Source organism: Bactrocera tryoni, chromosome 5, assembly GCF_016617805.1.
Source record: "Bactrocera tryoni isolate S06 chromosome 5, CSIRO_BtryS06_freeze2, whole genome shotgun sequence".
NCBI classification, from domain to species: domain Eukaryota; kingdom Metazoa; phylum Arthropoda; class Insecta; order Diptera; family Tephritidae; genus Bactrocera; species Bactrocera tryoni.
In genome coordinates, this window is record NC_052503.1 from 2,576,305 (window position 1) to 2,589,273 (window position 12,969).

Here is a 12,969-nt window from a genome sequence, read left to right on the forward strand (position 1 = left end):
ACGAATAGCTGATGCTGTGTATGAAATTCCATTATTGATAAAAAAGGCGCGCGAATTTCGGTTCGTTGACGTTTTTTGCTGTCATATGGTGCTATGCTGCAGTGAAGGTGGGTGATGGAAGCTGTCAGTATAATGCGATAATGCCGAAAGTGTGTGAATTAATAATATTGAAATCAACAAAAAAGTTGTAGTTGTGCACACATGTGTAGTTATTTATGTATGTGGCGCGAAAAAAGTAAACACAAGTTACTATTGCATGAAGAAGTGTGAATTTTTTACGAAAAAGCACATGCAAGAGCAAAAAATTTAAAAATTAAATGTAATTAATCTAAATGTTTGCATCGAAATCAAAGCAAACGTTGTAAGCGTTAAAAAATATAAATATCGTTTATTGTTTTAAGTGAATATTCGAAATTTTTTGTGATCCTAATGAATGAAAAAAGATGAAAAGTGAAAAAATATCGTTTTTATTGCCTTTCGACATTTTTCCATGCTCTTAATGAATCAAAAAAAAACTAAAAATTTGAAAAGTTTGTGTTTTTAATTTTATGTTACTCAAAAGCCTGAAAAACTAAAATTAAAATATTAAAAAATACAAAAACAATTGATGAGTTGTAAAAAGGAATTAAAATAAAAAGTTTAACTTTCGCTGACTGTGATAAAAAATTCGTGTACATTGAATTATTTTTTTGAAATATTTTTGAATGCGGCACTCAAATCATGAAAGATAACAGCTTTGGGATTATAACAAAATTAAGCGCATCAGTGATCAAATTCTTATTGGAAAAATTGTTTTTTAGAAACTGTTTCATAACTATATTTTTACATTAAAAAAGTTCGGAAAGAGTACGATTGTTATAATAACTGAAAAATTATATATAAACTTACGATTGATATATGTATTACAAATCAAAGCTGTTCATAAGTAATAATCGTTTTTGTACAATTAGTTTAGATTTTTTTGTTGTATATAACGAGATTATTAAAATAAAATGGTACGAAAGTTTTTTATACTAACAAAATAACCAAACATGTCTGTTCAGATCTTTGTAGGAGTTTTTTCATTCATTTCAATAATAGTTATACCCTGAGCAGGGTATAAATGTATGTATATATATACATAAATATACATATACATATATGTATACATGTATATACTGTATACCATCAAGTTTGCCATGAAGTGTGTGACACCCAGAAATAAAAGTCCGATTGTATGTATATAAATGATCAGCATGACTAGCTGAGTCGATTTAGCCACGCCCGTTAATCCCTTTGTATATACGCGAAATAAACCTCATCTGAAACTTTACACACTCCCATTTCTCACCAAGAAGATGCTCATTTGTCGGAACCGCTAGTATCAGACAATTATAGAATATAGCTGTCAGACAAACTGACTAATCAAATTTAAGTCCTTGTAAGGACATATTTTATATTTGGCAAGGCATCTTTACGAGACTCGACATAGATTATTATGTACCACATCGTAACGATCTCCGAAAATATTGTTCAGATCTGACCACCGAACCACAGTTAACCTGTATTCTTGTTTTTTAACCTTATTATCTGGCAACATGTTGCTACAGAGTATAATCGAAGAACTGTCACGCTCATAAAATGCCTTTAACAGAAAACGTATAAAGGCCACTAATCAGCAGGAAAGATTTTGGTAAGAGTGGGCGTAGCCCCGCCTTCTAATAGGTTCAATGTAAATATCTCCTAGATCCCTATTGACACTGCAAAAATAGTTGACATCGAAAGATAATCCCGTCCACTCCCGATATAACGGTACTGTTCAAAACTATTACAAGTGCTATAAATCAATAACTAAATACGACAGAGACATAAAATTTTACACCCCCGATGGTATGAAAGGGCTTTATGGGAGCATGGGGCAAAATTGCAAGATGAGCGTGGCACCGCCCATTATTATTTAAAATCACATATTTAGAGACCCGAACGACCGATTTTAACTAAATTTGGTACATGAGATTTTGTCACAGTTCGAAAATAGACGAACTTCGACAACAACCTCGCCTACTTCCATAGCTCATTTTTAATTCCAATTGGTGTGTCTGTGTGCAAGAAATGGATTGAAACGGGTCAATACTTCCACGAGCCCTCATATACCTAATATAAAGGTTTTCGAACTTCCGATTAACTTTATTCCGCATATATCGACCAACATGTGAGCATGTTTTACTCATAACAGTGTATCTTTCTAAATCCATCGCTCGATTCGAGGCAAAAGTGTGACATTTAAGGAAGAAATGTTGAGATGAGATGAGTCTATCTCATTTTCTGCTGTTTCTTTACACATTTGGTTTGGTTGATGAATCACTTCCTGTTCGAATATAAGGTCATTTTATTATTAAACAGCTGAATTCTAGTTTGTGCAACTACTTTCGAGCTAAAAAATCATAATCCCAAAAGTGTTTGGAATCCCCCAGGAATGAAATTCTGCTTGTTGTACTGGCAGTATTTGTTGTGTTCTTAAAAAATGTAGAGGTGACAGATTCTGAGAAGAATACATATCCTTGACACTAGTATTTATATTCCTTTTACTGAACTCCAATATGTCAAGCAATAATTTTCTGGAAATATAAGGTTTGTCATAAAAAATTTACGAGGTGAATGTATGGGAAGTAAACCAAAACTGGAACATGGAGCTTTTTGGTTATTTCCAAAAACTTCATATATTAACTTGGATTGAATTGATATTGAGAAACTTTTCATTATTTCGTAAGGGAAATGTGTTGAAGGTTAGGTCGAACTAAAAATTATTTGAAGTGATACTCAGAGATCCGAAACGAACTTTTCAATCTTCGAGGTAGTGCGATAATATACTTAAGTTAAATTAAATTTATTAAAATGGTGTAAACTAATAAATATGTACATATACTTATAAAGGAAGAGTTGATAATACGAATAATTAAACAACAAAGTCTAGTGGAAATAAAAAATCAGAGCATACATTTATTTTCATAGGTCAGGTGACGCTTGCCCTCGTAAAATTGTGAAAATACAAAAACAAAAAACTTAAATTAGAAATTTTAAATCGAAAATTGTGTACCGTAAATGTAAAGGTTTGGAATTAGAAAAAATAAAAGCAGCAACGAGCAGAAGTTGTCGCTTACACATCTATATATTTATGTGTGCTTCGAATACTTTCAAATAAATAGTGCAAATCAGCAGAGCAACAACAACAAAAGTCACAGCACATGTGACACATTTTGGAATTACTGTGACAAACAACAAAAATTGGATTAAAACAACATAACCGAAATAAAAGGTATGTACATTTATGTAAAAATGAAGGAATGCAACTAAACTTTAGAAGCTTGGTATTTAAATACATATAAATACGTGTTAGACATACACAGTAAGGTTTAGTAAGCATAAGTATAAGTAAGATACACGTGATGATGGTATTTTCCTGACAGCGGGACTCATTTCTTTGAAAAAGTACAAACAAACATATGCACTAAAATTTGATTAGGTTGTCACTCTAAGAAGTTTCCATAGATCTTCATAGTTTTTTTTATTAAATTCACAATACATTGGTTTTCTCAAAGTAATGAATACTCGGCAAATTTTTACAGGGTGCGCCTTATATATTTTCTCTACCGTAGCGTAGGGATTATATTTACTTGCAAGTCAGAAAAAAGTGTTTTTGGTGAATTTTCTTTGAATAGTAATTTTATTTAATAGATAAATAAAAAAAATGTTCTGTTACAGATGTTAATGCACTTTTATAATTTGTGGTTCATTAAGGTAAATTAGGATTACCTCCGATCTCCAGTAGGACCTCGAAAAAAAGTGTCTGGAGCACAAAAAATTTTGCTTAAAATTATCTCGAATCGAAAAACCAAAAAATTTAAGATTACCAGGGTTGCAAATAATAGGTTACAAAATTTTTTTTTTTTATTTTTCAATCCCAAATTAAGAAAAAATTTAGTCCCGCATACCGGATTAAGAAAGAAAAAAATTTAATTCCACAAAAAGGATTTTAAATTTTAATCACAGCTAGAGCATTGAAAAAGAAATTTATACCAATCATTGAATTAAGATTTAAGCAATTTTTCATTATAAACATTTTTTTCGAGTTTGTATACTTCTTTCAAACATCTTGGATAAAAAATTAGTACGGTATTAAATATGAAAATCTATTTTTTAGAAATATCGTATATATGTATATTGATTAAAGATTCCTTTTAAGAACTAAATTTTTAATTTTTAAATCAAAGTTTTTGAAGGAAGGTCGTGTGAAAATTTCAAGCCAAATTGAAGAAATGTTTCTTTACATCTCTTAAAACAGCATATCAATAAAACACATTTCGAGTTTTAGGAGCCGATTACACTAAGAAAAATACTATATTTTCGAGGCCATTTTCCGGTCAACTTAAAGTTTTCTTAGAGTATTTCTAAAAATACATATGTATGTACATAAGATATAAGCAAACAAAAAAATTTGATATTCAATGCCCTTAAACGCTACTATTTGGTTAAAATTTTTAGATTTCCTGAGTCAACCGATTAGTTATTAAAAAAAGGTGACATCCCCTATATAATTGAATATATAATGTTACAACATACTTATATTAAAGCGAAGCTAAAAAATTCAAAGTTTACCAAATATTGGGCACTGAACATGGGTTAGCTTTTAAATGTCACGGCGGAAAACTCTGCGACCTTCACATGCATTTATGTTATGCTTAGCACGACAATTTATGGATAACAAATTGTGCAAATATCTTTATAAAAGAATTCCTAAATATGTTTATTTGATAAATAGTTGTAATGCAATCAGCTGCTAAACTGCTGTTTCTATGCACGTTTGTATATGTGTGTGTGTAGCTCCGCCACCGAATCATGCAACCTTAGCAGGCGCTACTGTGCACTCCGCATAGATATGCTGTTCTTATTGCTTTTGTTGTTCTGCGCTTATCGCTCCCAAGTATCTGCATAATAATTTAGTTTAGATTGAAATCTGGCGCTCAAGCGCACTTACCCAGCCTTTTTTCTGCTCATTTGGTTCGTCTTCTCTGCTTTTAGTTGACTTTGTTGTAGGGTAGTATGAAGTTATTGTTGTTATTGTTATTTATTAACAAATATTTGCTTATCTAGTTTTGATTATTCTTTGTAGGCTTCTTTTTGATTTCCGTCTCTAAGGTCTGCTTTGTAAATTACTAAGTTTTCTATTTTATATCTTTCGGCGTGTTTCTGCGCTTCACTGCTGCGGCGCAAGTTTATTGTGGCTTCGCGTAAGCTATTCATTTTTTCCTTATCAAATTAGCATATTTTATTTGCATTCTCAATTTGTTTAGTCGTTTAAACAAATGTATTTATGGGCATAGTTGAGTGCTTGTATGTATGTTTGCACGTAAGCTTTGCTTTGTATTGGCTTTTGTATAGGTTTTTGGAAAGAATGTCTACATACATATCTGCTTGATTTTGTCATTGCTGCACGAACAGGTTTTGCTGAACCAGGCCGTTGGCGAAGCTTGTGGAAAAATTGTAAGGGCATTTGTTTTGAGCGTTGACTAAAATTGTCGTAAAGAAAACTAATTAGGGCCATGGCATGTCGCTGATAAAAAATAGTCTACTTTCGTAATCAACTGTATTGGACTTCATAATTAATCACAAAGTGTATTATTATGCAAAATGATTTGTGAGTTATTGTTTGCTTGGGAGAAATGAAGCGGGAGCATTTATTTATAATATTGAGAAATTTTCCTTAACGCATTGGTGTTATATGCACACGAATCTTATTTTGTGCTAAAAAAAATTCACATACGTATATTAGAGTGTTTTTTTTTGAACTATTCATTTTTTTTCAATCCCATCATGAAATTTCCTTAGAAATACCTTAAAAAAATTCCCTATGAAAATTCCATACAGCCTTACTTAAAAAGCCGAATATCTCCAGAAGTATTAATGATAGCGACTTTGACCGCGGACCTTTATTGTAACAAATATGTAACATTTCCTACAAGTTTGTCATTTAAATTTTTTCTATAGTTCTTGTCTTTTACGAGATATACACAAAAAAATGCAATTTCGTGGAAAAATCAGGTTTAGAGCCCCGTCCTACCTCGCCGGTGTGAGTTTCGACTTTGTCGCAATAGGCACTTTTGTAGAGTGTTCAATTCTGAGGAATATGTGTCTAAAGTCAAAGCGATGCCATAAAATGCCTCTGAGCTATAGTAATTTAAAGAAAAAAAATCACGATTGACGTGTATTTTCAGTAGAAAATTTTTACATGCCTTAGTCCAGTCCTTCAAAAAAACACCCAAACGTACATATATGTATGTATGTGGTTTAACACATATTTTACAATATTTCACTTTCATTTGCCATAGTTGGCAACTCTACTCCAATATATATTTACACTCTTGCAACCTGTTGCTACAGAGTATTATAGTTTTGTTTACCCGTCCGTCCGTGCAAGCTGTAACTTAAGTAAAAATTAGTTTGTGGGTTCCTGAGTACAAAAAAAATCAAAGTTCGTAATCGAACCACTGCCACGCCCACAAATCGCCATTAACCGAAAACATATAAAGTGCCATAACTAGGCACTAAATTAAGATATAAAACTGTAATTTGGCACAGGGGATTGCCGTGGCAAGGGGTACCTGTGGGTAAATTTTTTTGAAAAGTGAGCGTGACCACGTTCTCTTATATGTTTAATGTTCAAACATATTTCCTAAACCTCCAACAACCAAATTTGCTAAGCTCGAATATTATAAGAGCCCCTACCGAAAACCTCTGTGAAAATGGATGAAATCGGAGAATAACCTCGCTCACTCCCCATGTAACGGTACAGTTCAAAACTAGTAAAAGCGCAATAAATCCGTAATTAATCAAGCCAGAGACATTAAATTTTACCTTCGAGATGGTATGGGAGAGCTTTATGAGAGCCGGTGTGAAAACTGGACAATGGGCGTGGCACCACTCACTTTTTGGTGAAATCCCATATATCGAAACCCGACCAAACCGATTTCGACTAAATTTAGTACGTATAATTTTTCTAACATTCCTATGCTACATTGTGAAAATAGGCAAAGTCGGACCACAACCACGCCTACTTCCCATGTAACACAATTTAAAATTCCATTTGATTATTTCACTTTCGAGTACACAAATCAAGAAGTAATTAATATAACGGAATACAAATTTCATCAGGGCATCTTTTGAACAAAAATTGTCAAAATCCAACAAAAACTGTTCCAAGACATTAGGTACCGAATATTTGGACCCCAATATCTATAGTTGACTTTCGACCGAATATATAGGTGAATGTGTGAAATTCCGATCCTCTGGTTGACGTTTTGCACCTTAGGTTATTCACTGGTCTTGATTCTTGCAAGTTGCAAAGTATGTTCGGCTGCACCTGAACTAAGCCCTTTCTTACTTGTTTTTAATAGCTTACTGATTTTAACATCCTAACTGCATATAACGTACGTATCCAGCTTATCGGCTTCTCTAACTTAAGCTAAATTATGGCTTTAGATGAAAAATAATCTGAGGCATTGGATCCCACTAAATTAAGAGTGGTGTCTTGTTATTGAAAATGTTGTGGAAGAATATCACCACCGAGGTGTATTTGAAAATTGAAAGACATCTTTAATAACTCACTACAATTTTAAATATCAATATACTTCGTAAAATGGGAGTCAAGCGACTTTTCTACTTCTAAGCAACACACAGAAGCTCATCAATAGCTTCTTCCTTGAAAGAGTTATAGGTGATGGCAATCATTACCTAAGAATCCGTATTTCTTTCGAAAATTTGTCTTCATGCGTGTTTTTGAGTTCTCTTTCGGTGTCTGCAAAACCAACCAAAGCGAAATCTTACAATAAAATATAATTCTTGGCGCTATTAGCCAAATTTTACAAATTAATCTTCACCTAATTGCCAAAAATTTGGTCTCAGACAAACAATTCGCATGAAAATATATGCTAATATATGTACATATCTATGTATGAAAGCCTACAAATAAATCATTATGAAAAAACAGCGTTGGCTTATAGCTATTTTTAACAAATTTCAATATATTTTCTCACATATGTACATAATGTCGAAGGAATGTGGGAAACACTAAGCGCCTTCCTCTTCTCAGTCAGCTTGCCAACAACTCGCAGCCCATATGTCTAATATACAATATTCATGCATGTACATCTGTTTGAATGTTAGTGTGTTTCAAGAGCATAACGTCAAAAGTGCTCACCGCGCATTGTTTTGCGTCACCGTCTCGCTGTCAGTTTTATAATTCGCTAGGTTCGTTCTTATACACATACATACATACATATGTATATGGAATAAGTGCGCCAAGCACTGTGACCCGCTTATCAACGAAATTGGCGGCTTCAGCAACGCTGGCTGTGGCTCTAGGGTTGTGTAAAATGCTAAGTGATGAGTTACATCAAATGGCACATGCGGTTACTAACAATTAGTGGCGTTGCTTGCTTTGTTTTAGTTGCGCGAACGGCAAGCATCCCAAAACACTCTCAGCCAAATCGCGCATAAGAGCGTATATTATACCGGTAAATACTTACATGCAGTCAAATATGTGCGCATGTGTGTGTGGCATGTTATTTATGCATGTATGCCTGTGAATAATCCGATTTAAGTGCGCGCTGGAATGATGAATGACGGTTGTTTTGTGTTTGCCGACTTCAAGTAATTTGTTTTATTTACAACTCATACATAATTGTATGTGAGTGTGTGTGTTAACGTCGCTGTAATGCTCTAGATGGGCATGCTCCATTGTTTGATTCGCTATGGCTATGTAGTAGATAAAATTGTGCGAGCCGCGGAAACCCCTTAACGGTGACGTATGAAAAGCGGAAGGAACGCTTGATAAGCGAAATTTATTGTTTACACTTTAAAACGCCCGATAAAATGAGCATATCAAATGTATAAGTATGAGAAATATTACATAAATTGGATGAATATTGATTGTATATATATGAATTGTACATATGTATATATTGCTAACTTTTTACTAGGTTTCGGTATTATTAATCGCAAAAATTGATATGTAATTTAATATTATATTTTTTTGTTAACTGAATTATTTAATTAATAGGTACATTATTGCTGTAAATATAATAAAATATGTGAAGTTCAGCTGAATCGATGCTGTAATACCCTTCTCAGCTGCATTTCTTATAGATAGGTTAGGTTAACAGAAATTTGATACTTCTTCCCTAACTCCCACAATAAATTGTCGAATGTAGGCCTTCTTTAAGCGCTATGTTAAATGTTTAAAAGGTTCGCCAGAAACCTTCTAAACATTTAACATAACAACTCAAGATGGCATCCCTATTCGACCAGTTCATCTAAATGTGCCATCAGTCGTATGTAAATTTCCCTTTCTCTGTCAGTTATCAAGTTCATACAACAAAGTTCATTTCAATTTTGTCTATATATGTGTAAAACTGATTAAATATAGTAAATTTTATGAAAAAATATTTATGGTGCCACTTTAATTAAGAAAAAATATTTTGCGACCCACAAACAGTTATCAGCAGCTGTCAATTATTAATTTATATTGAAGTCATGAACTTGAGCTTACAATTAAGTGCGCTCGTCACATAGCTCTCATACGTAAAGAGGTTACAAATGTATGTTTTTAGAATTCAATGAAAGTCCATAAATCGAAAATGTAATTGGATATTTTGCACGTATTCCATGTAAAGTGTAACGTCATTTTGGCGTTTCCCCCATATGCTGTAGGCTTAAGTTCAACCGTGGCGATTTTCACGGCGCCGTTTAAAATTGTAATTGAAAACGTAATATGACAATTCATGTTCGTCATTAACATTTATGTGGTCCCCTTCAAAGTAATTCCATTCAAGTAATTCAAAGTAAGCCACTCATATATAAAGCACTTGCTTATACCAAAGCTTCACGCAGTCCTCAAAGCATTTTCCTTGGGAACTTTTTATTATACTATACATACATACTCAGGGCTACAGAGTTCTTTTAGCAAAGGGCTAAATTCGGTAAATGCGGCGGTTGAAGATCGATTTTTACATTTTTAACCAAAGCACACGCACTTCCGTCGGTATTCATATAGCCTGTCGACCTAGTTTTCAATGAACTAACTACGCCAATGATAATTGGAGCAAGCCATCCTTCCTTTACCAACTCTAGTTGTAACTAAATCAGATCATCCTGGTCTCTGCTCACGGTCTTTTGATCGTTAATGAGAACTTTGGCAGCAAACTTCGTCGATGCAATAGAAAATATCATCCCAATGGAAATCCTTACAAACTGTCAACTATTCTTACGATGATTCGCCGATTCTTCAATACAAATTTTTTCGGTTTCTTACGGAGTGAATGTACGAGTATATTGGTAGTCCAAAAAATCTTTTCGTATTTCTAATCAAACTTCAACTTTTTTTTTTATTAATAATGAACTTTAAGGAGCCAAGTATGAAATTAGAAATATTATTCCATCAGTGTAAAACATCTCTGAATGAATGAAAGACAAAGTCCGTTCTGTTGATCAGTTCTGGCCATTTTTTTTCGATTACTTGCTTCAATTTCATCACTTGTTGACAGTAAAATATAGAATCAATCGTTTGACCAAGCTGGAGCAGCTGATAGTGGATGACTTCTTTCCTATTCCACCAAACACTCAGCATAACCTGTCGAGGCGTCAATCCTGGCTTTGCCACCATTTGTTGAGCTTCACTACGCTTGGACCATAATTTTTTTCGCACATTACTGTGTCAATTGATCCACTTTTCATCTTCTGTTACCATTCGCTTCAGAAATAGTTCGATTTCATTTCGTTTCAGCAAAGAGTCCCAGATGTTAATTCGGTCTATTAAATTTTTCACAGACAATTCATGTGCTACCCAAACATCGACCTTCTTTTCGTAGGCAGCCTTTTTTAAATGGTTCAAAACCGTTTGATGATGAATGTTAAGTTCCTTGGCGGTGTCATGGCTGCTCATGTGATAGTCCTGCTCAATCTCTTCTATAATTTCAACGACTTTTTCAGCGATTGGTCGACCAGAGCGAGGTGCAACTTTTACAACTAAATTTTCTTTTTTGACTACCCAATATTTTATGCCATAAAAAACCCAAATTGTAAAAAAGTCGAGGAGGGAAATAAAAAAAAACGAGTGGACATCGTTATATTTTGGGGCAAAAACACCAAATGTGTTTTGAGTAATGGCTTTCTGACATTTTTATGATATTTTCGAACAATATTCACTCTGTCATTCATGTTATGAGCCTTCATTCAAGAATTAAATATTTTAGTGCCATTGAACCAATTTGGTGGACAAAAATACACCCTATAAAGGTCAAAAAAGGATATATCTATATACATACATAGTACTCAGCAGTCTTTTCCAACGGCCTTGAATATTTTGGCAGCATTCCTTCAAGAAAAACATTTCAAGTCACGGGCCATTTAATAGCCGTCTCTATGTTGTTGTCCACAAGTGATGTCTTGTTTACTGATATTTATTGAGAACGTGCAAAAAGATGGATGCAAAGTATTTAAATCATTGTTGACAGGCAGTGCAACGCAAAAAAACCAAACAATGCGAAAACGCTCGTTCATGACAATGGAGAATGACGCCAGCTGCTAGTAGCCAGTAGCCAAGGGGACGGTGGCAATATGGAAAGTATCGCAAATACTCGATAATACTTGGATATTTTATATTTGCACTCTTTTTATTGTGCAAAGTTATTTATAATAAAAAAAATATTATATTTAAATAAAGAGTGCAACTTGTATTTGCTGAGCGCTCGCTCGCTCGCCTGTCTGAGGCAACACGGCTGGCAATGGCAATAAAATGACATTATGCGCAGGAATTTGTGTCATGTCCCTGGTGCGTCGCGAGTTGTCAACGATATATATTCATATTCATATGTGTATGCAAATATTATATTAAGTCGTATATACACATATTTTTATTTTTACAAGGAAGAGCTTCACTGTTCACACTGCACTCTTACTTCATATTTATGATGAAGACAAAGAAATGTAAGCTATTTATGAGGAATATGGCTCAAATGCTATGCAGATAGCGCGTAATAAGCTATTTTCAATAGTATGAACAGCATTTAAAAATTATTAAAATCCATTAATAATGAGCTGACTCATGCACCTTATCAATATAGAAAAACATAATGTACAACAAATAATATTCTAAGGAGCCACTCATTCCAAAAAAATATTTATTAGTTTTTCAACGAGGAAGTTTATTAGCCGTAAATATTTCGATGCGGTTTCTGCGGTTGCCGATTAGCAGTTTTTACGGGAATTTTCTTCGTGCAAAAGTGGTGGTAATTCCTTTGTTGTGATTTGCGACCACAAAATGATGCCTTTGTTCATCATCATCACTCACATACAAAAGTATTAGTGACAAAGTTAAATGTCGCTATTGGCAAGCACACTTTATTTATTAGAAATATTGTGAGTTTTTCTAAGGCTGAATATATCTATATATACATACATATATTATGCATATACATATTTAAATAGGGGTAGTCATTAAATATAGTAATCAAAGAATTTTTCAAATCAGATTCCACAATTTATTTCATCACGATTTAAAACCATTCAGGATTGCCAGAGCAGTGAAAATTTAAATATCTTTAACTAACAGCAAGCTAGTGACTAAATTGTGTTGAGATCTCTATACTCACGAGGAGTGGAATACTAAAAATACATTTTTTAAGTAGTTTTAATACCAACTGTAGTTATATTGATAAAAGGGGCGAGGTTAGGGAAACATAATTACATATTTTTTAAGCTGTTTAAGAACAACTCTTCAATTCTTATAAAAAATAATTTTACAGATGGCTGATCTATCAAGATGGCGGGGGATGACACTTAAACTGCTATGTATTTGTATGTCAGTAATCGACAAAGAAGCTTGAATCTATCACGAATCTGCTTAGGCGCTTTGTTGTTGTTTTAAAGGTAAACTTT

At 33.4% G+C, this 12,969-nt stretch overlaps 1 long non-coding RNA gene across 1 annotated transcript in view; it reads left to right on the forward strand.

Moving 5' to 3' along the window:
• The first annotated feature begins 3,178 nt into the window (after positions 1-3,178).
• LOC120777210 overlaps positions 3,179-12,969 on the forward strand; it is a 41,574-nt gene continuing 31,783 nt past the window's right edge. The window contains exon 1 of the long non-coding RNA XR_005705496.1: positions 3,179-3,295. This is a non-coding gene — a long non-coding RNA (uncharacterized LOC120777210). The remainder of the gene's footprint in view (positions 3,296-12,969) is intronic.